Below are 27,492 nucleotides of genomic sequence, written 5' to 3'. Positions count from 1 at the left end.
GTATTTTATCTTTTTGAATAATATTCCACCTGTACTAAAGGGTAGGTAATCACATACTCTTTCATATTCAGTATAAGCAGAAGTATTAGATAACTGGGTGGAGTTTTGAGCCCTCTGTGGGAGCCCTGGTACTTGATGAAATAACCAAAGGACTTTGATTCTTCAGGAGATTCCCTAAGTATTTTTTCATGCTTTCTGTATTAAAATTTTATTCTGGGTTAGGCTGATACATAAGACAACCATTGAGTTTTATAGTTCCCTACAAAGTCTCAAAGTGATCATTGTATAGTTACTTAAATCTATGGTCATTTTGCTAGAAGGATAAGATTGGGAACAGATAAGAAAAATTCCAAAATAGGCTGAAGTAGAATCAGTTCAGTGACAATTTTAGATAATTTATTTTCATAGTTAAAAAAAGTATTAAGGAAAGAAGATGAACATTCATCAAAGTGTCAAGAAATCAAAGGCTGGTTGAATATTAGAAGTCTATTGGAATGTTTGCTTCTTTCATAGTATATATTAAGCATAGGGAAAAATATGGTATAATAAAGTATATTTAATATCTCATAAAATTTAGAGCTGGAAGCTACCTCTTATACTTTAACATAAATATCTCACAATAATTCAGGAACTGATTAATAAAGGGAAATAGATTCTAATATCCCTTCCCAGGTGATTATGTTACTGGACTTTCCTGAATTTGACTTGGAGGGGCCATTGGTTTTGATTGAGGTACTGGGTTTATTTCCATAAGACATTGATATCTCATTCAATTATTAGTGGGATCCATATGTTGGGGGAGGGGAGATCTGAGGTCTATTTTGAGTCCTTGATAAAAATTCAGTATTGTCCATCCCTGGGATATGTATAAAGAGAAAGAAGATAACTCATTGGAAAATACATCTGATTAGCATGCTGATTGAGACATAGGCCTGAATTCATTCTCTCAGAAAGGGCTCAGCTCTAAGCTCCTCATACAAATAGGGACCCATGATAAATGATTCGGTAACAGCTATTATGGTACTTCACTCAAGCCTAAGAATTTCAGAAACAGTCTATGTGACTTATTTGCACTTGTGTAGTGGCAAACTCTTTGACTAATTATGATTGGCAACTCTCCAGGATTTATACATCAAATTAAAGATGATTTGTAGTCCGAGCTAGTAAAAGAAGTTCCTATATGAGTTCTTCAGGCTAAACCTTTAAGTATTTTCACAGTTTATACAAGTGATTTTTAATGAGTTCAATTCTCAGAATCTGAAATCTCAGATAACTACTTTCCACAAAAGATTCAGAGCTAGCTATTGAAAACCTATCTAAGGCACCTACTTGCCAATTTGGAAGATAAGCAAAAGATATATTTTAATTATAGTAGATGTGTCATAGTGAGCTTCTGATATAAATGGAAGCCCACATCATCTAAGGCACATGTCAAAAGCTCAGTTAACTGACATTGTGGGCATAGGAAAGCAAAAGATCAAGGATCAAGGCATACCGATAAAGTCAAATAAATAGATTTTTAATCCACGTTCAGATGGCATTTCTGGTTGAAGCTATATAACCTGTTTTCTTTCCTAAGAGAAGACTACCCTAGAAGAATCTGCAAGTAAATTAAGAAGTATTTTTATCCTTAGAGGCCCAAACCTACATGGGTAGCCTTCTTTCTGGGTCTCTTTGTATATTAAAATAGCCTTGCCCCTTTTATGCTAGACTTAGTCTTTATGAGTCCTTTTCATTTCCTCTAGAGCTGTCATCTGCTAAAAGAGACAAATCTAACTTGGGGATGTCCAAATGCTCAGTATTCTTTGAGGTGGTAGTTCTTTTTTCTTCCTCTGTCAATGCATATTTCAACCTTAATAGTCATACCCTCTCCCAAAACAAGGGCATGGTCAAGTCTAAGTTAAGGCATACTTCTGGATTCTCTATTTATTACAACCTTAAGTGTAGAAGCTACCTAAAATGAAATGCCTCCTACATCCCTGGCCAGAGAGTTATAGAATCATGCTTTTCAAAATTGGATGGGAACTTAGAGAGTGTATCTGTCATAATCCCCTTATTTTCCAGATCGGGCTCATCAGGATTGAGTTATCTGAGGTTATACAAGAATGGTTGGTTGTGTATGTTCAATGACAGCCTTGGGCAATGACATTTTGAGTTCATGAGAACTAAGAAGATGCTATAGTATCTATTTACTCTTACTAAGATATCCGTGATTCGGTCCCTCCTTCCAAATATACATGAGAGACAACAGGACATTTTTTCTCTCTCCCCTTTCCCCAAGGAGGGAGAGCATTAAACTAAATGATAATGATGGCATGAAAATTTGATTAATTTTTAAAGATGTCAGGAAAATTCGTAGAACCTGTCATTTAAGGGATACTGTAGTAAATAGGTATAACTATCAATCCATGATCTGCTAAGTAATATCATCTATGTCATGTAAAATAACTTCTTGATCATTTTTCGTTAATTAGACTGCAATTTAAAGTGAAATAAAGGACAGATGCTATTGTCAGAGACAGAAATAAGAAGTAAGATTTCCAGTGCAGATGTGAGACTTCTAATTGAATTAATCTATTGCCTATAGCCTATCTATGATTCTATTGAATCCTTTGGGGCATATCATATTCAACCCTTCCTCTTGAGGATATGATCATAGTTAGATGCTGAGATATTCACATGTACACAAAGAATAATGAAGGGTCACTTAGTCTGGGAAGACTCTGCAGAGGAGGTGAATCCGGAATTAGAAGGTATGAAAGGGAAGTCATAAAGTTATGAAGGACAACATGAACAAAGCTATAAAATCAGAGGAAAGAGGAATAAATCAAAATCAGCACACTGAACTTATTCAAAGGAAGCTGGAAATCCTAATTATTTACTAGAATTCTCCATACTACTGTTCTGTGACATGAAAATTAGACATTTTCTATTCACCCCTATTCTCCAAAGTGTTTAAGTTATGCTCTGAATATATCAAGAATATTTGTTACTTTAAGATATGAGGGCATTTAGTTATATACTATACTAAAGTAATAACATATTTTATCATCATCCTCACATTTCTATATTTTACAGTTTCTGAAGCATTTTCCTAACAAAATCCATGATGTCAATACTGTGAGCCAAATATAAACAAGAAAAAATATTAGGAATCCTGGATTAAATGGGCTTTTTTTTTCAAATCTTATCCTTCTTGAACTCTCAGTAGTTTTTTACACTATTAAAATCCCCTGTTCTTAACATTCCCTTTTCTTTAAGCTTTTATTATACTCTTTTCTTCTAGTTGTCCTACCTTTCTGACTGCTCCTTCATTTCCTTGGTTGGATCTTCATTCAGGTCATTCTTACTAACTCTGGATGTCCCCACCAGATTCTTTCTTGCACCTTATTGTGTTATTTGAACTGTAAGAAAACTTTTCATATGGAATAGCACAGGAAATCTATGATTGGGCTCAGTCATAATTATGGTGGAAGAAAGAATTCATCCACACAGGGTCTTATAGCTTAAATTGTGCCCTAATTATTTAAACTTCGTTTCTATTTTGCTAAATGTTCAACTGAAGCAGGTAGAAAGAAACTTCATTACAAATTAGACTATATTTAAAACTAAGGAAGTTCTATACATAGCAAATTCCTAAAGATTCATAGAAGTTAATGTATATTGAAGAATAAGGCTTACCCATTAGTTCAATTATACTTATAAAGTCCAAAAGTAAACATAATATTACTATGTTTGACTTTTTGTTGAACTGTCATGTTCAACTCTTACTGTCCATACTTTCCATGAGGTTTTCTTGATAAGGATACTATAGTGGTTTTCAATTTCCTTTTCCAGTGCATTAAGGTAAACAGAGATTACATGATTTTTCCCAGGGACACAACTACTATTTGACTGAGGTGAAATTTGAATTAGCATCTTCCTAGTTCTAATTCCACTGCTATTAACTCCTGCACCACTCATGTGTCCAAATAGAGAATAGAGATAACTGGATGCTACAACAATTCTTATAGAGTTTGTATTAAATAGAGGGACTGTGAAATATTCGTATTTAATTTGTTTCTATCTCTTGCATGTATATGTGCTATCTATGAATACACTGTAAACTTTAGCATAGTAGGGGTGGTTTTACTTCCTTGTTTCATATAACTCCAGGGCCCTCCAGAAGTAATTTAAAGTAACCAACTTTGACCTAGCAAAAATCAAGCATATTTAAGAGGTGCTAAATAAAAATTTGTTGTTCATTAATTGACAGAGTAGCAAAACCATGAAATTATAGATTACCAAGTTAAATGAGAGCAACCAAGAGAACTGAAAGTTTATATAAGACTAATATTTGCTTTACAGACACTGCCATTTGCTATAAACACTAAAATGCTACCTCATTTCATCACATTATGTCCCAATGAGAGAAGCAGCAGAGAAATTATCCCAGTTGCACAACTTTCAAGATAGTACCCACAACATCAAGTACTGCATCCTAGAAATTAATTTGAAGAGAGTGATTAAAGTACGTGTCAAGATCAAAGTTCATACAAATGCTGAAAAAAAAATCAAAATGAAGAATTCTTATTAAGGTTTGTTTCCTGGAGACCTGAGCAGATAAGAGTCAGGAAGACCTTTGTTCAAATTCTCTTAGACACTTACTAATTTTGTGACCTTACACAAGTCACTTAACCTTGTTTGCCTTGTTCCTTATCTGTAAAAGAGCTAGAGAAGAAAATGGCAAACCACTGCAGTATCTTTGACAAGAAAACCCCAACTGAAGTCACATAGAGTTAGCTATGACTGAAACAATTTAGTGCTATCAACAGAAATAACAAGAAGGCTTTAGCAAGGATAATTTCTATGAAGTTGTGAAAATGAAAATCAACTGGAAAATAACTAGAAAGAGTAAGATAAAAAATGGGAGGCATTAAAGTTAATATCTCCTGCTCTAAGTAACAAAATGGCCAAAAGCAGATATATTCCATTTGTTATAGTTGATCAATTGTATACTCTCTTTATTATTTTTAATGTAGAATGTTACTGCATTCAATGTGTTTGCACTTCTTCCATTATATAAATCTCTGTTTAGCTTAATGCATTTTAAATTTTCCATCTTACAGAGTAGCTTAGATTTTTCAGAGGGATTTGTCATGTCATACAAATAATATGTATTTTGAGCTAGAATTAAATTCAGTTTTTCCTGATTTTAAGTTCAACACAATATTTCCTATATTATCTCTCATTGCTGTTTTATTATATATATATATATATAATTTAAAATATAACTGGATAATTTTTATCCATATTAGTAAGCTCATTACCTTCCCCTAATTTACTAGAGAAGTAAACTCCCCTATTTTCTATGGCATAAGCAAAGCTTTGGATGATGAAAATAGTTGATTTGATAGATAGTTACTAAAAAGATACCTCTGTTAATGCTTAAAGTTTTGGCTTAAACTTGATTCTAATAACCCCCAAATAATGATCAAATCATACATATGACTTTTTGTTAAAATATATTTCTTTGTATAGAAAATAAATGTTAATTCTCCTAGGTATCATCAGCATTCATCAAACTTGAAGCAATCTTGAATATGAAATATTTGCTTGGATTTTTTGGTTTTCTTTTATAAATGAAATTACTTTTTTTTCCATGATATGTTAGCATATGTCCCTTTACTGTGTCTTCATTTCATCAGTCTTTGTATTTTGATATATGTGTTCTTGGGGTAGAGACTCATAGAGCAGTAATGACCTTGCCAAGGATCAAGAGGTGTGTCTAGAAGAAATATAATCTCTTGTAACAGGATTTATGTGATTACTGTGTAAAACAGGACTTGTTCAGCAATGATTGATGACAATGCTGGAGGTATTGACTGATCATTAGAAATATTTATATGACAGTTCCCTTAAGGTGGTGGTAGAGTTGGGGGAGAGATTAACTGCACAAAATAAAAAAAAAGTCTCCATGAGTTCTCAGTGAATGATTTGAGTTCCTTTGTGATGTTCTTAATTATATTTTTTCTTTTTTGTTCAGGCTGAAAATGATACATTTATTTGCCAAAATGAAAGCTGCAAGTAATATCTGCACATGCATTACTTTAAGGAGCCTCATTCTCCTTCCATCTTCCATGAAAGAATATTTATAATTATTCAAATAATCTGAAAATTACTTGAAAGGAAAACTTAGGATACATTTAAATTAAAAAATTATTTATATAATTGGGTTTCTAAATTTAGCATATTATTAGTTTTATTGGCCATGAATGCTGTCATTCATTGGAAAATTGCAATTCTCAAACTAAATTATAAATAACTACCAACCCCAGCTGAATTGGGGAGGGAGAGAACTTTCTTGAATCTAGATCTCATAGACATCTTAATTTGAATCTTGTTTATTGCTAATGAATAAGAGAGCAAAAGTGAGACTAAGGAAAAATGAATTTTTAAGTGAATGGTTAAAAAACAGAAAGAAAAAGCATAGTACCCAGAGTTTAAACAAAACATCTGTCTAACATAGGAGACTGAGAGGCACCTGATAATATTATTTCCCTCATTGCTCATCCAGAACTCACATTTCCTGCTGTGGTTTTCTATATTGCCCTGAGTCTGTAGCCTTCAATATATCTGTAAACAACTTTCCTTTAAAAATTAATTTTCCTTGAAATATTCATTCTAGTTAAATTGATGGTAATATCTGATGAATCTCTAAAGTCTTAAGGAGCAGGAAACTTAGAAGGAGAAAGCTTCATTTAAACAGAACAAATTTTAAAGTATAAGACTTTTACTCCATTTTCCTTTCCCCAGGAATTTTAAAATTAACAAATGTTTCAAAGGCAACACTATGCCCTAAATCTATGAATGGAAAATAAAAAAGTTGTGAATATTTTATTATTTTACTGTTTTCTTATTCTACTATTTACTTTGCCTTACTATTAAACTCCCAGAGAGTCTCAATTTTCTTATCTATAAAGTGGGAGTGATAATGTCTTTACAATCTATTTTACAGTCTATATCTCTTTACAATCTATTGTATTATGAGGACTAAATTAAATAATGCAGACAAACTTTGCTCCTCAAAGAAGATAACATAGATATTGACTCCTTTTAGTAATTTTCTTAAGTCTAAAACAAATTTTAACAGCATAGTTGCTTCCTTACAGATTTTTCTGATGTGATGAAAGATCCACGAGTAGATATTGAATATAAAAGTCATGTCTTGGTGATTAAGCAAACCTTATCAGTATGCGTAAATATGTTGAATAGCACAAAATCATAACTTTAGCTCATTTCACACACTGATACTTACACAACTAGTGATGCCAAAGTACTATAGCTATGTTGCTTGAAAGATTTCTTTAGCATTGAACATGAGATAAATAGACAAATTCTAAGATAAATAGACAACTCCATCAGATGATTTCTTTATAATTGCTAACACATTGCTTAAAGATAGGGAAACATGGAACATGCCCTACTTTGTTTCATCATTATCCTATAAACCTTAGAATTAGAACCTCATGGAAATTTATCTATTTTTAGTCTTTCATTGAAAAAAAAAGCTTTTTGATATCTTTTATTGTAAATAACTAAATTTAAAATGCTTGTCCCTTATGTTTTACTGGATGGAAGTTAATTGTTAGTTGGCTTTAATTATACATCATAGTCTTTGTCCTGGAGACAATCCAAAAAGTAGATCATTTCAGTGTGTAATTTACCGAAACAGTTTCCAGGCAGCTTGCCATACTAAAGGCCATGTGATACAATTGTCATTAAAATTAGAAAAAATATTAGTATACATATTTTAATTAGAATGGGGGTGGCAATGAATGTTCACAGTACTTTTAGAAGTGTTACTAATGGTCAAATTCAGCCAATAGCACAATTTCTGGTATGGTTTCTAGTATAGAATTTCTAGTATAGATTCTCAAATGATCCTCCTCAAACCCCCTATTTTGATAGCCTGCTAAGACTTTTATTACATCCTGCATGCTCCTATATCAGGAGTTTTTAACCCAGGGTCCAGAATTTATTTTAATATTTCAATAATTTTTAAAATATAAGGTTTCCTTTCTAATCCTTTATATTTTATTTTTATAAGATACTATTCTGAGAAGGAATTCAAAGGTATCACCAGAATGTTAAAAGAGGGGGCAGCTAGGCCTTGCAGTGGATAGAGCATCTGCCCTGGAGTCAGGAGTACCTGAGTTCAAATCCCACCTCAGACAATTACCTAGCTGTGTGGCCTTGGGCAAGTCACTTAACCCCATTTGCCTTGCAAAAACATAAAAAAAACAGAATGCCAAAAGTGTTTGTTGCATAAAAAAGGTTAAGAATACCTTTTATTTATGATCTTTTTAATACCTTCTCTACTTCAGAAAGTAATGCTTACTTTAGCTATCCATTGAAATTCTATCTGATTCTAATTATTATTTTGCATATGGTCACATTTTGTTGGTCATTTTTTTAAAAAACATGATTAATTCCTAAACAGAAGAATCCATGCTCCCATCAGTTCATTGGGGGAATACTTTTTGTTGCAAAATCAAACAATATATTTTGCCTATTGTAAAAGCCATATCATTCAAAACATGTCAGTTTTTCTTTCTTTAATGTATGCATGAAATGTATATTTTAACTCAATTCAGGTCAAACAATTCTAATCAGTGGCAGAAATCTCAGGATGTTCTTTGAAATAAAAATGGTTTTATAAATAGATTTACTTGTAAATCATTCAATGCTGTTCACCATGTATAATCAAGTTCATCTCCTTCAATACACCATTCATTGTTCAAGAAAGATCATCAAAATGACAAGAAGTAAGTCATCCAGAAATCTTATCCTGTCATCAATAATCTGTTTGATTAGTACCAATAGCTAGTGCATCTATAGCAAACTTGTTTCCAATATTTCTAGTTAGGATCCCATAGATAAGGGTTTAGCATGTGCTGGGAAATGTCTGAAATTCTTTGGGAAACATACAAAGAACCTAGTTGTTAAGTTGATTGATTTTTTCACTTGTTTCAAAGTCTATCTAATAAGTAGTCACTGGAATTATTTCAGTACATTATGTAAAGTACTTCAAAAGGCAAATATTTCTCTTATTTAGTTTGTTATTAAATTAGCTTTAACGTCCCAACAGAGGAACTTTGATTTCAACCCATAGAATTTCCCCTCTGGAGGGGAAGTTAAATTCAGTTCTTTCCAAATAACTTTTCAGACTCTCTCAGAAATAATTTTTAAAACATCAGTTCCCTCATTCTTTCATGACAATTACCTGTAGTCTCTCACAAACCTGTTATACACAGCTATTAAGTCTAAGTCTCTTTAGGAAAGTTCTCTTAGTCATCTCTCAGTATTTCACAGAGATCTTTGAAAGATCAAAGTTAGTTAAGTATTCACCCATCAGATTCCATTCTTTTTCTCTTAAAGGTATAGGCACTATTCAAAATTTCTGTGACTCTATTTAAGCTGGAGTTACATTTATATTGGTAATTGTAGGATAGGATAGTTGTAGCATTGTGGCAGAAGGATTCGAGTACCTTTTTCCCTGGGGTTAGGACTCAACTCATTGAGTAAAAGTGGTAAAAATGTAAATTTAATCTTAATAGGAACAAAACTTTCTAGCAATTAGAGTTATTCCCAAGTAGAATGTGTTAGCTAGAGAAGTGATGGATCCTGTTTCACTAAATGAAGTTGAAGAACTACTTATTAACTCTGTAATTGTGGGATTCCTTTGGTATATGGATTGAAGTAGATTTAACTGAGATCCTTTTAAACTCTCAATTCTCTCAGAAAATTTCATAGGAATCAAAGTTTTACACACACACACACACACACACACACACACACACACACACACCCATCACAAGTGAATATTATGAAATTAAAAAGAATGAGCATGTAGCAGAAGGAATGATAGACGATTACCCCATTCCAACTGTTGAATAGAGGAGACCTGAGAGAGTGTGGTACCCTGCACATATCAATAGATTTTTTCAGTATATTATTTTTTCTCTTTCTTTTTAATCTTAAAAATATTTATACCATGAAATAGTTCTCTGGATAGGGAAATGGAAAGAATAAAGGGAGAAAATTTTGTGATATAAAAATAAACAAAATATTAATTAAAACCTATTTTTATAAAATAAACATTTTTTAAATTGGGTTTAATTTTAACCTCAGCTTAAAAAAGAAAATATTCAGCATGTTGTGGCACTATATTTTACAAGTGTGTTTGGAAGAAAGATAAAGTAGTAAGGCAATGAATAAAAAGTAATTGTATATTTTACAAGTGTGTTTGGAAGAAAGATAAAGTAGTAGGGGAATGAATACAAAGTAATTGAAATGTCATATTTACACTTAGAATTTCATTTCCTTTCAAGTTTTAAATTTGTAATTTAATACCATTTTTTAAAGAAGAATAATTGGGTAACAACTTTAACCCCAGTTCACTGCTTCATTGTCATTTGGTAGTATTAAAAGAATCCAATCCTATATTTTAGTTCCAAAGGAATAGGATAAAGATAATGCAATATATGAAAGAGTCTGGGAGAATGGCAACTACTGACCTTCCCTCCATCTCAATTAATGGTAAATGGTCCAAGTTTCTAGGAAGCCCTTTAACTTAATCTGATTTCTTCCCTGAAATGATAAAAGCACTTTTGACTTTGTGCAAAAAGGTTTTCAAGGTGGAAAAAAATCTCTACAGAGGAGTGTACTTTGAATGAGTCATTATTGTTATGGTTATATCCATCTCTAGCTTTATAATGGTTTTAAAAGATCTGTAAATATGTAGGTGGTATAATGGATAGAATTCTGGTCCTGGAACCAAGAAGACTCATCTTCCTGAATTCAAATTTGTATCCAACTGAGTGACCCTGGGCAAGAGATTTAAGTCTTTTTGCCTCAGTTTTCTCATGTGTGATATGATCTGGAAAATGAAATAGCAAGCCATTCCAATATCTTGACCAAGCTTTAAGTGAGGTCACAAAGAATTGGACATAACTGAAAACGACTGAACAACAAAAAACAATGTTGTAGGCATTCTTAGAAGTTTTTTCAACTTTAAAACAATAATGGTAAACTAAATGCTCTATAGGATGTTATATGAAATATATTCCTTTCAAAATGCCTGAGAGGGGATATGTTCAAGTATCTAGTGCAAACAGCAAATTGTAGAAAGATTAAGACTGATTAATGATTCCATGAGGATAGAAGGGCTTACCTAAATTAATGCAGTGGGCAGTAAACACAATCAAGGAAAGAATATACAAATTAAGTACAACAATATTATATTGAAAGAATAAGAACCACATTACAATAAAAAATGAATGTTGAAGACTTACAAAGGCCAAGAACATTCCTGAACACAAGATGGTTATCTTCACCTAATTCTTTGCAGGGGTGCAAGTTCATAGAGGTTGAATATTGCATATATACTCCCATTTTTCCCCATTTTTGATTGGCTTCAGTGACTTTTTCTTTTTTAAAAATGATTTGTTATATGGAATGACTTACTTGGAGAGGTTACTAGGAAAAATGTAAGGGATCTAAAGATAAAGTTAACAATAAAAAGTATTTTTGAAAAGAACATGATTTAAAAGACCAAAGTCATTGTCTCTCTGTAGATCAATTGAGCTTTCTCTTGCTTCTAAGACTGTAGATCATAATTTCAGTCATCTCAAAGCTGTGTCCCATAAGTCACAAGGAAAACCAGGCAAAGGAATATTACATATCAGTATAAATTACTTATCACTGTGAAAAAATAACTAGAAGGGTATGCCCTACAGTCAGTATCTAATCATAACATCATAAATATCTAGGGCTACACATTTTAATTATGACTATGATATAAGAAGACTTATTATTAACAAAGCAACAGAACTTATACTTCCAAATGTTGTCTTCCAAGGATTTTCCTTAGATATATAATTTCTGACATATTTTTAAAAAATTGTTCCTACCTCAGTCACTTTATATATTGACTCTGTACTTACAAATATATGTAACCTAGCTGCAAAATTCTGATTTCAAATATTCAGTTTTATCTCAGCACCTCAGAAGTTAAACCATGTTTCTAGAATCCTCAGTCTAAAGACCTTTGAAAAAGACAGAGGGAATATTTTATACTATGTTTAAATTTGTTGATTCTCTTAAGTATACAAATCAAAATTTTCATGCTGTGTGTGCATATATATATATATATATATATATATATATATATATATATGTATATGTGTGTAGAGTATTTATGTGTGTAGTATATTTGTTTAGCCATATATGAAAAGATAACAGGACTGACTTTTTGAAACTTTTAAAAAGATTTTGTAAAATGAATTTTCTGATCTTGGTCTGTTAAACAAAAATTAAATGCATAATGTTTAAATTAATGTAATCATAGAAGACTGAAACTTTTGAAATAATTATTCAAGGAGAAAAAGATCCAGATATTCTTTATCCCACCTATTTTTGGAGAGACCCTAAATATAGCATGTGCCTATGTACGTGCACACACACACACACACACACACACACACACACACACAGAAGAAACCATAAATGTAGGAGATATAGTGTATACATATATATATATATATATATATATATATATATGGAATAAAAATTACATAGAATTCTGTGAAATTCATACATTTCATTTAATTCCAGTTCTAAATTATCTGTAGATAGATGTTCTACCTTTATCTCCAAGTCTCATATAGACTAAATTCCACTTAAGAAGTTTATTCAAAATCACTAACTGCTCTTGTGTACTTAATATTTTGGTTAACATCCCCACATTTTTGGTTGTTTTTCCCCATTAGGCCTCAAATTATCAGGAATAAAAAATGAAGATAAATATTCACAATCAAATTATGTAGCATATACCCACATATTGCCAAAAATAACTCAATAATATTCATTCAACAAATATTTTATTAAGAGACTACTATGGGCAAATCCATACTTAAAAATATAAAGATTGTTGTATGGTCTTTCTGCATTCAAGGGATGTCTATTAGTGATTTTACCCAGGTTATGGGGAATACATGGACAAATAATCACAAAATTAAATAGAGTATGGTAATAAGAAAGACTCAGGGAAAGTTTTCTATGGAAATTAGAAGGAGAGGATGCTTTGGACTGAAGAATCAATAAAAGCCTGAGATGGCACCTGAATTGAGCCTTTATAAGATTAAAAGAAATTTGAAAGATAAAGATGAAAAGGGAGCACAATCCAGGCATCACTGATGGTCTATACAAATCTTTAAAGGAAAGAGAAAGAATGTAGATTTTAGGAGAAAGCTAGTATTTCAGTTTGGCTAGAACATATGATATTATGGAAGCATAAATTTTGTTTTTGTTATTTTTATTTATGTATTTCCCCCCCTGGTTACATGCTAAAAGACGTTTCAACATTCACTTTTAAACCCTTGGGTTCCAAAGTCTCTTCCTTCCTTTTATCCCACTCCCCTTCATTGAGAAAGCAAGCTATTTGAAATAAATTAAAAATGTGTAGTCATGAAAGACATGACTACAGTAAACATATTGTATATGTAAACATAGCACCCCTCCCTCCCAAAATAGAAACCCCATGAAAAATAAAGTTAAAAAAAATAAGTCCTGCAATCTGTATGTGGACCACATCAGCTCTGTTTTTGGGATGGATAGTATACTTTATCATAAGTCCATCAGAGTTCTCTTGGGTCACAGTATTGCTGAGAAAAGATAAGTCATTCACAGCAGAAGACTCTACAACCTTGCTATTACTTTGTAAATAGTACATTTCCTGTTGTATCTGCTTATGGAAGTTTTTTACTGAGAGCATACTGTTCATCATTTCTAATAACAGAATAACATTTCATCTTAATCCCATATCACAGTTTGTTCAGCCATTCCTCAACTGATGGGCCTCCCTTCAATCTCCAGTTCCTTGTCACCAGAAAAGAGCTGCTATAAATATCTTTAGATAGATAGATAGATAGATGGATAGATAGATAGACAGATAGATACTTTTCCTTCCTGTTTTTTATCTTTCCTGGAATCTAGACTAATGGTGACCCTGCTAGTTCCAAATTGATCTGTAGAATTGTTGAATCATTTCACAATTCCTCAGTGTATTAATGTCTCATTTTACCTACATCACTTCTAACATTTGACATTTTCTCTTTCTGTCCTAATATTCAATTCAATTGATAACTTCTGAAAATTTTTCATATCTTTTGAACATTAATCAATTGAGGGATGACTCTTAATTTCTTAAAAATTTAACTCAGTTCTCTATTATTTGAAAAATTAGGTCTTTATCAGAAACACTTGTTTCAATATTTTCCCCCACAGTTACTTTTTTCTAACTCTATTTGCCTCCATCCTCTTCCCTCTACCCTCATTTATTCTATTCTGTCTCTCCTTTCACACTGTCCTTCTTCAAATGTGTTTTGCATTTGATTACCCCCACCACAGTCTACTCTCCCTTCAATCACTTAATACCCCCTTTCTCCCATCCTCTTCCCCTCCTACTTTCCTCTAGGGTAAGATAGATTTCTATCCCCAATTGGGTGTGCATGTTATTCCAATTTAATGAACCAATTTCAATGAGAATAAGGCTGATTCACTCCTCCCCAACTCCCCCTTTCTCCACTCCAGTGCAAAAGTTTTTTCTTGCCTTTTTTATGTGAAATAACTTACCCTATGGTAATATAATCTCCCTTTCCCTTTCTCCCAGTACATTCTCTTCTCACCCATTGATTCCATTTTTTTCTTATGTTGTCCCTTTAAATTCAACTGCCACCTGTGCCTTGACAATATATGTTCTTTCTAATTTCACTAATAAATAAGAAGGTTCAAATGAATGATCAGTATCATAATAATAGGAAAGGCAAATCATAAGCATGTCAACATCATTAAGTTCCTTATCATTTGCCTTTTCTATTGTTTCAATTGAGTCTCATATTTGAAGATCAAATTTTCTGTTCAGCTCTGGCCATTTCATCAGGAAAGTTTCAGAGTTTCTGATTTCACTGAATGTTCATCTTTTCCTCTGAAAGAGTATGTTTGGTTTTGCTATGTAGTTGATTTTTGGTTGCAATCCAAGTTCTTTTGCCTTTCAGAATATTATATTCCAAGTTCTACATTCCCTTAATATAGAAGCTGCTAAATTTGGTGTTAACCTGACTGTGACTCCATGATAATTGAACTCTTTATGGCAGCTTTCATTATTTTCTCCTTGACTTGAAATCTTTGAAATTTGACTGTTATCTTCCTAGTAGTTTTCATATTGAGATCTCTTTCAGGGAGAGATTGGCAGATTCTTTCTATTATACTTCACCCTTTCATTCTAGAATAACAGGGCAGGTTTCCTTGATAATTTCTGGGAAAATAATGTCTAGGAAAATTTTTTGGTCATGGTTTTCAAGAAATTTATAAATTTTTCAAATTATCTCTTTTAGTATTGTTTTCTAGGTCAATTGCTTTTCCAAGATATTTCCCATTATCTTCTAGTTTTTTGTTCTTTTGGTATTGCTTTAGAGTTTTTTGATTTCTCACAAAATCTTTAGCTTTTCTTGCTCCATTCTATATATTAAAGAATTTTAATATCTCCTTTTTCATTTGTCCAATGCTGCTTTTTAAGGCATTATTCTCCCCAATGAGTTTTTGGGCCTCTTTTTCCATTAACCCAGTCTGGATTTTGAAGGATGAATTATGGAGCCAGATTACAAAAATCCTCAACTGCCAAGTAGGCTAAAGAGTCTGAATTTTAAAATATAGGCAATGAGGATTCACAAAAGTTTTTAGAGAAGGGAAATTATATGATTAATACTGTACTTTAAGAACATTATTTTCATAATTATATTGTATTTAAATAAACAAAGATATACTTTAAAATAATAAGGTTCAGGGGAAGCTAGACAGCACAGCGGACAGAGCACCAGTCCTGGAATCAGGAGGACCTGAGTTCAAATCCAGCTTCAGACACTTAATAATTACCTAGCTGTGTAAACTTGGGCAGGTTATTTAACCCCATTGCCTTGCCAAAGAAAAACAAATAAAATGATTGTGCTCGTAATTGGAAAATATTTATTGAAATAAAAGTTTTTTTTATTTTTTTTATTTTCAAAACCATTTAAAGGATATAGGGAAAATGGAAGATTTAAATTGGAAAGACCAGTTAGTAATCTATCACAGTAGTTCTGATGAAAAGTAATGAAGGCCTGACCTAAAGTATAAGAAGAATGAATGAAGAGGAAGATCTAAATGATATATTAACCAAATTAACTAGTGTAGCTAGCAGTAAGTTTAGTCAGGCCACCTGGTATCATTCAGAGAATGATGGATCTATTACATTCTTTACTTTTTCCCTATGGTAATATAATGTCTTCATAATTTTCCCCTCACTTTCAAATCACCCTGCCCACAAAATGTTGTAGATCAAAAAAAATGCAATCTTGAAGAATTAGGAAGGGAGATAAAGACAGGTTTTGTTTAGCCTTATTCTTTGCCAGCAGTCAGTCAAATGGGAAGTCTGGAAAAGGAGATTAGTCATCATATAAGATTCTTTTTTCATAAGAAGATTATGAAATCAAATAGATGAAGAAGCAAATGTTTGAATTAACTTCATTGAAATTAAATACAAAAAAATCCCCTTCACACATACAACTTTTATAGTAATACTTGATAAAATGCCAAAAACATTCATGTAGTTGCATTTCAGAAACAGAAGGTTCTGGGGGTAAAAGTCAAATGTGACAAGTGTTCATTCAAAAAATTATATTTTGATTAAAATAATTAAAGTTATTTGGTAATTTGATGGAATAATAAATTTCATTGCTTAAAAAATACTTGTTCTCTATATAATTGTTGAGAGGTATGGGGAGAGAGTAGGTTTCATTTTGGTCACTTTAATCACTTTTGAGTTTTGATTGCTTTTTATTAGATACCAAACTGACACACATTCACAAGATTTTAATTGGTGTTGTATTAGGAGACAAATACAATCATACTACAATTAGAAGAAATGGGTTAGATATTTTTCCCTCTCAAATCATGCAGAAAAGGGTTTTATTCAGGAACAAAACTTAATTCTTCCTAATTATTTTTAAAAATCATTTCCTTTGTTATGAAGAGGAAGTCTCCAGTTGAGAGGAGTTATTTTGCACCATTTGAGGCATATTCCTTCCAGTTTAGAAAATATTTTCAGTATGGAGTCACTGTAGATGCTTTGTTTGTTTCCTTCCTCTTATATTCTCCTTTCCCATTTCTTCTTTGTTGGCATTAAGCATGTACTTCATGTTGTGCTAATGTTGAATACAAAGCGTAATGTCAATACTGCCTTGTTCAATCTAGAGCACACAGCTATGAGTACTTTATAAGAATATTAAGCAAGAGTGTGCATTTGTATGGATCACAATTCTCCATAATTCCTTGTGTATGTTTTGCTTAACTTATTTGAGAGGGACTGGCTATATTTGTATGTAAGTGTTAGTATTTTGGTATGTGTTCTTTACTTGATTTTATGAATTTGAAAAGATCTACTCTGGCAATGATGCTGAAGAGAGAAAACAAATGGACATAATTGTGAGGACTTCTTGACTCTAAAGATTATAGATACTTTCAGTGGATTCCCTTTCCTACTGGTCCAGTTTTTTTTGTAAAGTTTCATGTCTCTCTGGTGACCTGTGCCATTGAATTTGTTTTCAGAAAAAAAAGGTGTATATACTTAGGGGGGGCTGGATTCTTCTTTGTAGTCTGTTTTTGTCAATGTGCATAAGAGAAAATTAAAAAAAAAACAACCTATCATAAGATCTGTAATCTAAAGGGAGAAGACATCTTTGACAATTTAGAGAACTCTTCATTTTATGTATGGGGAAACTGAGGCCTAAGAAAGCTGAGTGACGTACTTAAGATCACATAGATATTGTGCATCAGAGTTGAATTTTGAACGGATATCAGCACCAGTATTCTTTCCATCACATTGTATCTTTCTTGCTTAGGAAAAAATAGAAATTAAACTGAGTGCAGTTTGTTAGTGAATTTCTAGCTAATGCTGCATCTTAAAAAACTCATTGGGTTTGATTATATATGTATATGTATGTAGGTGTGTAAATGTGTCTTTATAAATGCCTGTTCCTAGGGAAATGAGCATTCCCTCACATGAGGCAATGGAAAAGAGAAAAAGAAGCAACCTTAATAGGTAATACTATTTAATAATGTTTTCCCTTATGCACATTGACAATTTAATATCTGAGTTTCATATATGAATATGTATATATGTATATTCATGAATATTACATAGTTAAGATTGTAAATACTGCCAATATCACTTCAAGGTCAGTGGTACTGTTCTCCAGGTTTACACCCATCCTAGAGACTGAACCTTTTTGTAAAGTCTTTTCCTCATCAAGGCTTCTCTTGCTGTTTTATCTTCTGATGTCATTTGCCTTAGGCATTAGATCCCCTATAGGGATAGACTTTCTTAAAATATCACTATCCTAAGCAACTTAGATTGTTTGATATTTAAAGGTATATTTTATTTGGTAGTAACTTTGATTTTTATCCTCTTGGTATATTTTGATGGAGTTAGTGTTCCTTTTCCCCAAAGAATGAGTCATATAAAATTTGGGGGAAAATAGGTAACTGCTATGATTTTATGAACATACATCAAAGCAATAAAATAGCATAATATTTGCGTCTATTATTGGTCCACCCAACAAAACCAAGGATGTAGTCATGGATATAACCAGTCAGTTGCAAGCAGAATATATGAAGACATTGAAGCAGGCAGATAATTAGGGAGCAGCACTGAATAATCGCATGACCAAGCTACTCAGTAGTTGCAGAAGCACCTGTCTACCCATATGTGTATGTATTCATACAAGTAGGTATAATTTAAATAAATATACACAAGTTAGACCAATATCTTGGCATGGACACCATGCAAGCTAACATAAACATATCGAGAAATCTAAAACCTATTTCAAGTTGTATAGATAAGTATAAATCACCAGTAATGCCTCCTCCTAACTCAAATTTGCCTTATACCCCAAATGATCTGTCTCATTTAATACTACTTAATTTTTATGCAAAAATGCTAATAATAACTGTAAAAATTATAGCCTTTTCCCCATTTTATGTATATATATTTATATATGTGTATATGCATATATATTTTTGTATTATATTTATGAATTCATTCATTTGTTTATTTGAAACACAAATATGCTCTGTCAGTCCTGGATCCATACCTGGATATATAGCCCTGGATCTATATATGCTATAGGTGTCCCATTGCTATGACTAACTCAGTTTTTATTGATATGCATATATATATTTATATATGAGAGAGAGAGAGAGAGAGAGAGAGAGAGAGAGAGAGAGAGAGAGAGAGAGAGAGAGAGAGTCCATGCAATGCATTGTAGAAAATATGGACTGGTTAGTAGATCAAAAATTTTCCTCCCCATCAGTAAAATCTAGGTTCAAATTTTGCTTCCTATTGTGTGACCCAGGGCATTTCTCTAACATGATAATTTGTTGAAGTACTTACCTACATTGGTAGAGGAATTTGCCTTATCTAGTTATTCCTGATTCAAAGGAAATCATAATTCTAATCCTATTTTCCTGTCCCATATGTATTGTGAACTAGCTTTTGTTGTTCTGTCATTTTCAGTCATATCTGACCTTCATGACCTCATTTGGGGTTTCCTTGATAAAGATATTAAAGTAGTTTGCCATTTCCTTCTCCAGTTCATTTTACAGCTGAGGAACTGAGGGAAATTCGATTGAGTGACTTGCCTAGGGTCAAGTCTAGTTTAGTTCAGTAAGTATCTGAGGCCAGGTTTGAATACTAGGTATTCCTACTGCCAGATCTTATGCTCTATTCACTGTGCCACCTAGCTGTCTTTGCAAACTGAAAACTACATGAAGCAACATCTCCTTATATACATGAGGGAAGTCCATGCTATAAAGTATTTGCACATCTCCAGGGTCACTTTTCACCTATTAACATGGTCATCAAAACCTCATTGTTTTTCATTGTGATAGGGACTTGATTTCTTTAACTCTTCTTTGCATATTGTTTGTGAATTTCTACAGAGTCCAAAAGAGTCAATATGTATTCATTGCCTATATTTCTAATATAACTCTCCAAATTCATTCACTGTATGAATGGCATGCTTTAGAGACCAGGTTAATATTCACCAAAGCCTTCTTTTCAGTGCATCATATATTGGGGTGTCATCTATATAGGAAGATGAATCAGCAAGCAATTGCTTAGGGTTAAAATAGGCTCTAATGTATCTGGATGCAGCTTGTGAATTTTCTAATTATTAATGATTCAAACACAGAGATATCCCTTCAGTGAACTGTAGCATATAGACTGTACTTTTTATGGGCAACCTTTGCTTGATACACTTCACTTTAAAAAAATAAAATAAAACAGTAAGTTTGCCACCACTAACCTCAGTGCAGATTTGATTAATTTTAAAAATACAAATAAAGAGTGAGACTTCTGAAACCATTCAGGTGGGTAGAAATTTCAATAAAGTGATGTAACAAATATCAAGAGTTATCCAGAAAGAAAGAGCCCATGGCTTGATTTTGTGAGGAGGGAATCTAGTTTTCTCTGTCTCATTTACAAATGTTATTCCTGGTATACAAGGCTTAGAATAAACATTTTTGTTTGTTTGGCTGTTTGTTTATCATGGAGATGAGTATGAAAAATAGGTTTTAATCTCAGGATTTTTTTCCTCCTAAATTTATTCTTTTCAGATTTCTCTATATTGTTCTGGTTAGAATGGATTATATGATTTGAAATTGGCACACAGAAAATATAGTATGTTTTAGTACCAGTTGTGGTCATCTCCTTGAAACCACTCTTTGTTTTCTTTTACTTGTAGGTTAACAAGAAGTTTCCTTGCATCAATAGTGTTACATTAGCATCTCATTAACTTCCTCTAATCTTTAGAAATTAGTAAAAGGTAGCAATTATGCTTTTAACAATTCACTTTAGAATTAACTAATTAATCATTCATTGCTCATAGCACTAATAAGTCATTAGTCTTATAGTGGCCAATTAAAAGGTGCAATATGTAGAAAGGGTCATTTAGGTAATCCTTTCTGAGTCTTGATGAGGTTATTTATATAAGATATAAGCTTGAAACGATCAAATATAGGTTAAATCAGTGAAGCGTGTTGTTGTTTTTCCTTAGGAATATAAGGTTAAGTCATGGCTATACCAGCTGGTTAATTGTAGTTTTCAGAGGAAAAATAAATATGGAGTGGAGCAGTTTTACAATGAAATCAATAAAGTGACCAAGCCAATTAGTGAATTTGAGTCAACCTATTTAACTCCCCTACCTGAAAATAAATTTTGATAATGCAAATAATTAGTCTTAACTTTCTGATTCTTTCTACCCATATACAGAGAGATCTAGGTTGTCAGTCAGCAGGCATTTATTAAATGATAACTGTATACTAGGCATTGTGCTAAGGACTGGGGAAACAAATAAAAAAAGTTGGGGGGGATCTGCTCTAAAAGAACTCACATTCTAATGGGGGAAACAATACAAAAGTACTTAATTATTGCTATTTATTTATTTATTTACTAATACTGAATATCTTATTTATTAGACTAAATATATCTACAGAGTGAATGGAAGGGAGCTGAAGAGAATGGAAAAGGATTTCTGCAGACGTTCCAATTTGAACTGAGACTTGAAGGAAATCAGGGAAACATTTTTCTTTCCTGGCTTAGGGGGCAGCTAGTACAAAGGCTTGGAGATGAGAAATGAAACATCTTATACAAGAAACAATGAGTAGATTTCTGTAATGTTGACTTTAACAAAAGTGGACACAATTTTGTCTGGGGCATCTAATGACTTCTTATCTTTTTTGAAAATGATGATTATTTTGGAAATGAGTAGATACAACCTAAGTAAATGATTATAACTAATAATAAAAGAAACCCTTGATATTTCTTTTAATGAACACATTATATAATCCCAGTGGCTTATCCTTCACTTAGTTATATATCATTCACATATAGCAAATGATCATTCAGGAGGACTTCACATAGGGCTGTTTGAATTTAAGTTTTTAAAAATATAGAATAAATTGTATGAGCTATCAATTAATTGACTGCTTAAGGAATCTTTAGGAAAACAGTGTACAGTGATGGAAGCTATGCAGGCTTTCCTAAGCATCCTACCTGCACACATATATAACACATAGCTAAAAAGACAGTGTTTCATTTTTTGTTTGTACATTCATTTCCAGAACCAAGGACAGTGTCTATCACAGAGAAGAAACTTACTGATTGTTGAATTAAATAGCCCCTTGTGTACTTAATTGGTAGTAGTTCACCTATTTGCTGCCTTTCTCCTTACATAGAGTTTTCTCTATAGTATAATTCAAGTGCTGATATAGCAAATTAAACTCTGGACAGTTGTCCATTCAAGAAAGCCTAGATATTTATCATTTAGCAGATAATCCCTTTTAAAAATAAGTTTACCCTGTCCTTACAGAGATAATAAAGATGGCTTATATTCATAGGACTTCCTTTGGGGACTCTATCCTGAGATCTCTCTCTGCTATATTGGACCCAGGTGTAAATGAGTATGGTGATCCTAGTCAGTCTCTGGAAAAGGATCCAACCTTTTTTTGCTGAGGCATACCTATATCTATGATTATAGAGAGTTATTCTGGGTAAAAAAGGAATGTGGCACATATCCTATTTTTAATAACAGATTGAAATTATAATTAAAAAATTCATTAAATAGCCTACATATTAAAAAAGGGTATTTCAGGAAGTATTTCAAAAATAGTTTGATTTAAAGCATGCCACAATTATAGCAAAACAGACAAGCTAACATTTAATGTGTTGGCACTAATAATTTAACCTCCTCACTAATGAATATCATAATGTGAATTCATTAGCAATAATAGGTCAAAATTTCTCTCTGCCCTTAGAAACTTACATGTGTCTTTTATTTAGGTGAATAGGACCTGAGTTTAAAGGGTTAGTTTGTTAATTTATTTAATGTAGTATGAGAGTTTCTATTATTAATACAATCTTTATATTAATGTGAGATGATGTATTTACTTTCCTAGAAAAAGAATCAAATATCCACATCCTTTTAGTTTTTCAACCCTCTGATTCTATAATCTTGGAAGGTACTTTTGAGGATACTTTAGGGCTACTCGGTGGCTTTATTTAGACAATGATACAGAGATATCTTCTGATTGCCTGCTTGATGCAGAGAATTTTATAAAAATTTTAAGGGTTTCCTCATTGTTTGTTTTGCTCTCTCAAAGCTCCTTAAGGAGTTCCCTATTTTCCCAAGCTTGACTTTCATGAATCTCCACCATCTGGGTCAGTGCTTACCTTCCTTATCTCATATTGCTAAACTCCATGTGTACTATACCACTACCAAAGTTCTGAATGACATCACTCATATATATCTCATGCAGTTCTACCACTATGCTTTTGCTCCTGATACTCCCTCTGCCTAGAATGTCCTTTCATTATCTCTTCCTGTTGCTATCCTTCCTATTGATCTGAAGTCTCAATTCAAATGTTTCCTCTTCCCTTTATGTTTTGAAATTTCTCACCACCCATCACCCTTCTATTACTTATATACAGACATAAAAAAGACAATAATGATCTTCCATCATTTCATATTTTACATGGTACTTTTTTGCATCTCCCATTATTCTTATAAATGTCATTTGTATCTTTGTTAGTCATGGCTTTTATACCACTTCTAGATTATTAATTTCATGAGGGTTCATAAGTTTCAGTAAAAATATGGTACACTTAATTTTTACAGGATAGGGATGGCATAAAGAATTAAAGTTGAAGCCACAAAATCCTGGGTTCAGGACCTGCCTCTAGAGGACCCTAGGCATATCATTCAGTTTCTCACTATTCTATCTAATTTCTAAAGAATATAAATTGCAGGAAAAAATCCAGTCTGTCATGGGGGCACCTTGAGATCACACTGCCATCCAGAAATCTCTTCCTGAGGCTCGGTTCACATTGGTTTCTATCTTCTGAGACACAAACCCAATGAACTCGGACTTGCAACCACATGGCGGCTGGGGGTGCATGGTGGCTCTCCTGTCCTGAGCCCACTCCTTTCCGGTCCTAGGGCTGCCCAAACTCTCAGCACTTCCATGAAGACCTTCCTCCCAGGACCAATCAATGGAAGTGTTTTTATTCCAGATAAACCCAAGCTCAAGTTTATTAGTTGAATACCACAAGTGCCAAAGGTGAGGGGGTAACTTAAAAACTTGAATGATATCAGAGGGCTTTCCCTGGAAGTCTCTTACTTCCCCAAGGGTAACTTTGGTGTCCTAGCACTGGGTGGCAGTTATCTTCCCTGGGGCCATTTTGAAATGATCTGTCTGACAATCAACTATGCCTTGGATAGCAAGAACATGTTTGATATCTGGCACGTCCCATGCCTTATAAGCCCATCACTCACCAGGGTATAGACCAGCGCATGGTGGGTGGTAAAGTGCCAATGATCACCATATGATGACAGTCCAGTCTGGATGCATTATTGTGGAGGGAGGTTTGTTGTGAGTTTGACAAGGTGAAACCCTTCCTCATGCAGGTGACACACAAGCTACTCTTTGTAACCAACTCCGTAAACCTAATCTGGAAAAGATGCATGAGAAGCAAATAGAAAGGGAGTGTAGTAACTAGACCCCCTGGCCCTTTGGGCACATTATCACTGGGCGCATTATCACTACCAACATCCTGGAGGTGGAGAAATGGTGAGCCCCTATGATCTGACCCAAAAGGGATGCCACTAGGGAAAGTTCTTCATGCCTGAGCATGTCTAGTAACAGCTACACAGGGAGCAGATGTTAAGAGAAGCGGTAGCCTTCTCTAGCCTCCTGCTTCTACTTAGGAACTTCTGAGCACCCTCACATAAAATGGACAATCTCTGCAAACATTAGGTTGAAGAGAAACAAGTGAGAATCATGGAGTATTAAATAGAGTTGGTTCTATACAAGTCTTGGTCCCTTTGAAGGGACTCTGAAAACACCTAAATATCTCTTCTCTTGGATCCTTATCTCGGCAAAGGAGACCTGGATTCACTTCTCCTGGAAACACACTAATTTTATGACCCTGGACAACTGCTAAATGATCTTGGCTGCTAGAAGACAAGTTGACCTGCATTGGTAATGGGAGTTTCTTCACCAAAAAAGGAATCTTTATCCCAGGGGTCCTTAGACCTATTTTGTAAGCCTAAGACCCTTTTGATAGTAGGATAAAGACATTATGTATAGAAATGTTTATCAAAATATTAAAAAAAAATCCATAGGCCCCAGGTCAAGAACCTCTGCCCTATTCTCCCTATCCCTCTGAGGTCATCAGTTTGAGGGAACTTCTAGTGTGGAAATTCTCTTCCTCTGAGTCAGCTTAATAGAATTGCTGTAATTTATAGTCATAAAAACAGTTTATAAATTTCAGAGAAGAAACTGAGTGGAATAGGTTGAAAGGGTTTCCTTATCTATAATCACATATGCCAATGAGATCACAGGTTCAGTTCCAATTCCTCATTTATCTTTATGTTATTATCACCACTCCACCCCACCCCCAAAAAAAGAAAACGCTCAGCACAGCAGATAATAGGTGCTATATATATATTATAGTATCTGTAAGTTAGGGTATAGTATACTAGTATACTAGCCAAAGAGAAGAGGAAAAAACAGAACCTTTCTCATTGCTTTATCACAAAACACTCTCCTTTCTTCTGCTGATACCTTTTTCTAGTCCCTTCTTTTTTTTCTATTTCTCTCAGCAATCACTGCCAAACACACCCATGTCATTATCTAAGGCATTGGTGTTAGGCAGCAAATAAAGGTGTGGGATGCAGCCCGATTTGAGGGAAAAGATACAAGCTCAAATGTAGCAGAAAAAACAGCTAGGTGGTCTGTAAGGCCTGAACCATGAATCATTTAGCATAAATTTATGTGTATATATATGTATATATGCATGGATATGTATATAATACATATTCACACATATGTGTGTAGTTTATATATATATATATATATATATATATATATATACGTGTGTGTACATATATATGTATATAGACTTCCAATATATATATATATATATATATATATATATGTATATAGACTTCCTCCATTGCAATTTGAATATATTAAAGGTCAGCATAAAAATTAAATGGGAATTTGGGGAGAGTTGCAGAACCTGCAGATGACACATGAACAACAGATGACACATAAAATGTTTAGAAACATGTGAAAACATATGAAAAAGAAAATGTGAAAAATATATGTATCATTGTCCTCGTGATGGGGAAGGGAAAAATCATATATTTGTGTGTATATGTGAGTATGCTTGCGTGTGTTTGTGTGTATATGTGTGTGTGTGTGAGAGAGAGAATGAGAGAGAGAGAGAGAGAGAGAGAGAGAGAGAGAGAGAGAGAGAGAGAGAAGGGAGAAAGAGGACAAAGATAGAGGAGTCCAACTTCAATGAAAATGACAAACAACATGAGTAAAAGAGGGCAGCAAAAAAAATACCTATGTCAACTCCTTAAAAAGTCATTGTCTTCAGTCTCCTCAAAGACATATTCACAATTTCTCTAAATGAAACTTGTTTTAAATCACCCCCACAAATTAAAGTTCATTATCTGATTTATTATATGAAATCTAAAGCAAGAATTATAATGAAAGCAAAGAATTGTTAAAAATACAGTATCTATTAAATATGCTTTCATGATTGATTACTGCATGCATGGAACACATTTTATAAAACTTTAGGTTGTGTACTTAACAATTATATTCACTACAATTTATTAACTAGAGATTGCATATGGGAGTTATAGTCTTTTTTTGAATAAAAATTATCAAATCTTAGATTAGAAAGCTAATAACATTAAGTATATCATTTCCACAGGAAAGTCTAACTCATATTGTGTTGTTTTGTTTGCTTTTTTTATTTTTGCTCTCTGTAGCTTTCCTTTTATAAGTTTTTTCTAATGTGATATTTTTTATTCCTTAACCAATTCCTGACTGTTCTCCTCCCTTCTCATTTATATGATAGTATCTTTTCTTGTAACAAAGAAAATTCAAGCAAAATCTATTGTTAGGCAATGTGCAACATTTGGCATCCTTTGCTACTATGAAGAAGGAAGCCTAATACATTCTCTCAGAGTATATAAACTCAGTGACTATTCCTAAATTACCTTATACCCTTAAACCATCTGATTCAATGGACAAAGAAATAAGTTTCACACACAGAATTACAATAATTGCCTCTGGAATTCATATTCATGTAAAATAGGAAACTTTGGTGAGAGGATAGTTAGTTCTTATTACTGCTATGTAAGAAACAGATTGATGTCTAAATATGAAAAGGATAGTTAAGAATTGAGCCACCATGAAGGAAACGTTTATGCAATCTTAACTTTCCTCAATTAATTGGACATTACAGGTGAAAAGAACATATTTTTAAAAAAGAATTCC

General features: G+C 33.0%; 1 pseudogene; it reads left to right on the top strand.

The window, feature by feature from the left end:
- The first annotated feature begins 16,220 nt into the window (after window positions 1-16,220).
- On the top strand, window positions 16,221-24,831 carry LOC141494152 (large ribosomal subunit protein uL16m pseudogene; annotated as a pseudogene).
- The last annotated feature ends 2,661 nt before the right edge of the window (window positions 24,832-27,492 follow it).

Source organism: Macrotis lagotis, chromosome 7, assembly GCF_037893015.1.
Source record: "Macrotis lagotis isolate mMagLag1 chromosome 7, bilby.v1.9.chrom.fasta, whole genome shotgun sequence".
NCBI classification, from domain to species: domain Eukaryota; kingdom Metazoa; phylum Chordata; class Mammalia; order Peramelemorphia; family Peramelidae; genus Macrotis; species Macrotis lagotis.
This window is presented reverse-complemented; position numbering and strand designations above follow the sequence as displayed.